Source organism: Trachypithecus francoisi, unplaced genomic scaffold (assembly GCF_009764315.1).
Source record: "Trachypithecus francoisi isolate TF-2019V2 unplaced genomic scaffold, Tfra_2.0 Contig01579, whole genome shotgun sequence".
Classification (NCBI taxonomy): Eukaryota; Metazoa; Chordata; class Mammalia; order Primates; family Cercopithecidae; genus Trachypithecus; species Trachypithecus francoisi.
In genome coordinates, this window is record NW_022681442.1 from 4,696,822 (window position 1) to 4,702,198 (window position 5,377).

The following is a 5,377-nucleotide window of genomic DNA, read 5'->3' on the forward strand; positions in this document are numbered from 1 at the left end:
GAGAGGCTGAGGCAGGAGAATCACTTGAACCCAGGAGGTGGAGGTTGCAGTGAGCCAAGATCATGTCCCTGCACTCCATACTGGGTAACAGAGACAGACTCTGCCTCAAAAAAAAAAAAAAAAAAAAAGGCTGAGCACGGTGACTCGCACCTGTAATCCCAGCACTTTGGGAGGCTGAGGTGGGTGGATCACAAGGTCAAGAGATTGAGACCATCCTGGCCAACATGGTGAAACCCCATCTCTACTAAAAATACAAAAATGAGCTGGAGGTGGGGGTGTGTGCCTGCAATCCCAGCTACTTAGGAGGCTGAGGCAGGAGAATTGCTTGAACTCGGGAGGCAGAGGTTGCAGTGAGCTGAGATCGCGCCACTGCACTCCAGCCTGGGTGACAGACTGAGACTTCATCTTAAAATAAATAAATAAATAAATAAATAAATAAATAAATAAATAAATAAATAAATAAATAAATAAATTCACTGGGGAGAATTTCCCAGGGAACATACTTACTTATTGAAAATTAGAGGTAATATTGAAGGAGAGGCTACGTGAAACTCAGGGCAGCCCCAGGGTCTGGATGTGTTCCCTGAGGTTTCAGCAAATCCCGGTTTCTGCTTTGGCAGGCCCCAAGGGTCTGTCTGCTCATGGCACTCTGAGTGCACAACTCTGCCCCTCCCTTGATTTTCACACTGGAAGCATTTGTGGGGGCGGTGGACTTGAAGGAAAGCTGGGGAGACAGAATTGATTTTCAACTTGAAATTGAATATTATAATAGCTATTCTCTGTTTCAAAGTCCCTGGGGCGCTCTCCTTCAACCTTTCTCTCTTGGCTTCTCTCATCTCCTTGACTCTCCCATACAGAGCAGCTCACCTGTGTCTGGTTAACTTGTTTTAAGTCAACTGAGAGGATCTTTCCTTCAACCCCACAAGCAGCTGATCAAGATATTTTCCTAAATAATGAGAGCAACCCCCCACCACCCCAAAAGAGAATGTTAGTGCTTTCATTCAGAGAACTTTTAAAATCCCACTACACAAATAAATATGGTATATCTGCACTTTAAAATTATATATTGTGAAGCACCTTTTTTTTTTGGTAACATATATGAAAATTCAGTCTTGAGTTAATAAAAACTTCACTGTTTTTTTTCTATCATTGCTATAATGGATTAAAAAGATTCAATGAGAAAGTGCAGTAGTGCACAGGATTATCTTATTATCTTCATTAAATATTGCCTAAGAAAGTGATAATTATTGTAGTCAAACTGTCAAAGCCAAAGTGAGTCACAAGACAAATATTGTAGTTAAACCCTCTAGTTTCTCCAGTGCAGGCATTTGCCTAGAAAATGTAGGTTTCTTAGCTCTTCTGATTAACAGAGGAATGCTTTCTCAGATGTGATAGACATACGTGATCCCTTACCGAGATATTCCACTGAAGGAAACTTGCAGGTTGTAGATGTAAACTATTTAGGGCCATATCATGCCACTTTCTAAAAGGAAAATTTGAGAAATATTCTAAAAGACTAGAGGCTGCATAATTTGCAGTCAAGACATGCCACCCTGGAGTATTTGTAAACACATTTATGAGCATACATGCCAGAGACATTTGCATATAATACATTTTAATTGGTCTCGTGATTCCACATGGAAACCTTTAGTTGAATGGAAATTCTACTCCTCCCTTCTCTAGAAAAGAAAGTTTCCTATAATGCTTTCATAGGCTAGCTTACAAAAGAGAAGAGCAGTAGCTTGAATCATGTTTTTTTAGCAAATATGTAACTTTTTCCCTTAAGGCAAGAATTCCCCTCCCTGCTAATCAAGTGACATTAGATATGTGGCAGCTCACTGATGTCACCTCCTCAGCGCTTCTTCATCCTTCAGCCCTCTGACATCAGAGGCCCAGACCAGGACTGGCTCTGTAATCTGTGGGGGTCTTTGTTCAAAAATTAGAAATTTCAAGATGGCAACAGTCAAGCATTAAGCCAGTGCTCTGTTCTGAGCACGGGGCTGTGCACACCTGCCCAAGTTGCATGCTCTTGAAGCTGGCCCTGTTCAGAGTCTGTTTGGCTCTCTCTACCCTATCAATGTGCCGACTTGCCCAATTCACTTTACTTCAGTAAATCTTCTATTTCTACACTGGAAATGAAATTGTCTCTTTCCCTGGTCATAGAAACAGGAGATCCCACGCTTTCAGGGAACTGAAATGTCAGGAGGAGTGGCTCTCCTTGTGACTCCTTCAGTTTCTTACTGAATTAGTCCATTCTCATGCTGCTAATAAAGACGTACTGGAGACTGGGTAATTTATAAAGAGTCTTAATTGACTCATAATTCTGCAGGGCTGGGGAGGCCTCAGGAAACTTATAATCATGGCAGAAGGGGAAGCAAACACATCCTTCTTCACATGGTGGCAGCAAGGAGAAGTGCAGAGCAAAATGGGGAAAAGCCCCTTGTAAAGCCATCAGATCTCGTGAGAACTCACTATCACGAGAACAGCATAAGGGTAACTGCCCCTTACCCCATGATTAAATTACCTCCCACAACACGTAGGGATTATGGGAACTACAATTGAAGATGAGATTTGGGTGGGGATATAGCCAAACCATATCACTTGCATCACTGCTAATTAAATATTCAAGCAGCATTTCTCCTTTGGGCATTTTATAGCTCACAAACATCCCCTCATCTAATATTATTCTATTATTTCATATGTATTGGATTATTCTTTCCTGAAGTTTCAAGATGGATGTTGTGGTCACTGGACACCTAGCAAGTCTACCTAGATAATTCAAAAGAGGAAATTTAGGTCTAAGAAAAATTTGAGAGCATTGGAAGAAATGGATCAAGGTTAATTTCAGAGGAGGTTTTGAACTGACTCCAGGAGAATTTATTTCAGCAAATGAATTTATCATAGCGAAGAATTATTGCACGGGTAGCATGGGACGGGTGGCACTCATTCATCAGTGAGTGAGGAACGGCCTGCTCGCTAAAGGAATTTATAGTTTAGTGAAAAGATGGGACATGCATGCCCATGGTTTTAATGAGCATGACAGAAAAGCAGGAATCTGGGAAGGCTTCCTGGCAGGTGGATTAGAGCTGGGCCTCAAATGATTTTGACAAATAGAGATGGAAAGTGAGGAAGGGTACTCCGGGAAGAACCTGTGTGAGCAAAGGCCTAGAGGTGGGGCAGTCCTGGGCGTGCTTGGGTAGTGGCAGTTACTCCATTTATGAGGAAATATGCAGTCCATGTGAAGGGGAGTAGGAAATAAAGCTGCAAAAATGGCTGGGGCAAGACTTACAAGGGGCTCAGATGCCAAGAGAAGGAGACTGAACTCTATAGAAAGCGAGGTGAGAAGTGACTGTGGGGGCTGACAGTGGCTTTTGAATCTGGGAATTGTATGTTGTAATTTAGGAAGATGGACCAGGCAGTTGTGTTAGAAAAAATAGATGCTTGGGAGGATGTGATGAATTACTTTAATTTCTGACAGCTCGTATGAAAGCTGCACTTGCAGTCTTGCAAGACTGAGGCTTGGGGGAGAAAAAAAAAAGAAAAAATAAGAAAAAAGAGAGATGCTTGGGTTGGGAGGCAAGGCAGTTGGAAGGTTAGTGTTTGGGAGAACCGCAATCATGGCTTGAGCATGATTTGCAGCAAAAGGAATTAAATAGTTCTCAGGGTTGGCAGAGAATGCAAGCGGCAGTGCAGATGACCCCACAGTTGGGTGACTGCAAGGATGTTTGCCCACCTGATAGAAATATAGAGTCCGAGGTAGAAGGCGGTGTGAGGGGCATAATCATCTCAGTGGGCCGATGGTGAGCAGGGGTGTCTGCTGGCACACACAGGTTAGGACACATGGGAGACACTCCACACAGCTGGCAGTGAGCCAGGAGAGTTCACGCTCTGGAGTTATCTTCAGAGAGTGCTAGCTGGGGCCTGGGAGGGCTGAGAAGGTCACAGAAAGTAAACATGGAGAAAGTGGGAAAGAGCTGGGCCGAGGGACAGATCTCCACTTTGGAGGCCATGGGGGAAGGTAGAGAAGAAGTCCAGTTGAGAAAGCTGGGAGGAGCACCCAGAGAGGGGAACACAGGGTGCTTCATGGGAAGGGAAACTCCAGGAATGGGGTGACTGGTCGACAGGGTCAAGGACAGCGAGGGGGAAAGACCACCTGGCGAGGAGGTGAGGAGGTCAGTGGGGGCCCTGAGGAAGCAGTTCTGGTGCGAGGCTATCCAAAGCCTGAGCTGGCGAATGCTTAGACCATGGAACATCCCCCTAAGGGATGGGGGAGACTCCTTCAGCTTGCAAAGGTGGCTCTGCAGAGGTTTGACTTTCTGTGTGGGGGGTGTCTAGGTGTGTCTGTGATTTGAAGAGAGGGAAGTAGTGAAAGAGAAAATACACAAGAGAGGGAGAGCCACAACTGAGCAGAATGTAAAAGCAGGTGAGAAAAGATGCCAAGAGCCATGTCTTCCTAGATGGGGAGAGAAACGAAGACACCACACAGTTTCCACAGATGCCCTTTCTCTGCTGTCCCAAACATCACCAGATGCCACAGATGTTACCTGTTGGAGATGCAGGTTAAATTAATGTATGCTAAAATTAGACTTTATATTGTACAGCTTTGTCCAATAAACACCTTCTTGGTGATACTATCAACCACAGGTATGGCAGAGGGCCAGGCTCATCTCGGCGGAGGGCCGCCATTCCATTTCATCTGGAGATTGGCCCAAAGTTCCTTAATCCATTCTATCTTCTCTTTGCTGTGATGTCTCATGCCTCTATAACTACTGCTCTAGCATCTACATATTGATAGAATTTTGGGGTGTTGGAAGCTGCTTTTCTTTCATGGCATTTTCACATACATTTGACCCTCACTATGACTCTGTGAAGAACTTAGGGCTGTTAATGCTGTATCCACTTCCCAGATCAGCAGCCTGAAACCTGGGGATGTTGAACGATTAATCAAAGTCACACAAGCACTGTTATGGGACCAGAAATGGGCTCTTTTGAACTCCTGATGTAATTCCCTTTCAGCAACATGAGACACGGGGTGAGAGTTCCCCACCAGGCACTTTGACAGCACCTTTTTGAGAGAGTAGTCAGAGTCAAGGCTTTCTAAGTGGAATTAGAATTTGAGGTCAGTCCTGCAGCACCCAGGCTGAGTATGATCTCCTGCTGGTTACTCAAAGAGTGGGAATTTTCTGTTTTCTGAGGTGCGATACCCGTGATGGTGTTGGCAGGTTTTACGCCCATATATGTCATTGCACTTGTACATAGGGTCAGGCAGAGGGGTCGTCTGATGCAAGAAGCACCAACAAATGAGAGAAGACAAAGCAGCGGGGGGCCCAGGAGAACAAGATGAGTTGCTGCAAAGGTGTAATTAGCATCACAATGG

General features: G+C 44.6%; 1 non-coding gene across 1 annotated transcript; it reads left to right on the plus strand.

Moving 5' to 3' along the window:
* Positions 1–3,446: 3,446 nt before the first annotated feature.
* On the plus strand, positions 3,447–3,521 carry LOC117069932. Its single transcript, XR_004431723.1, has one exon. It is a non-coding gene; the product is annotated as a small nucleolar RNA SNORD60 (small nucleolar RNA).
* The last annotated feature ends 1,856 nt before the right edge of the window (positions 3,522–5,377 follow it).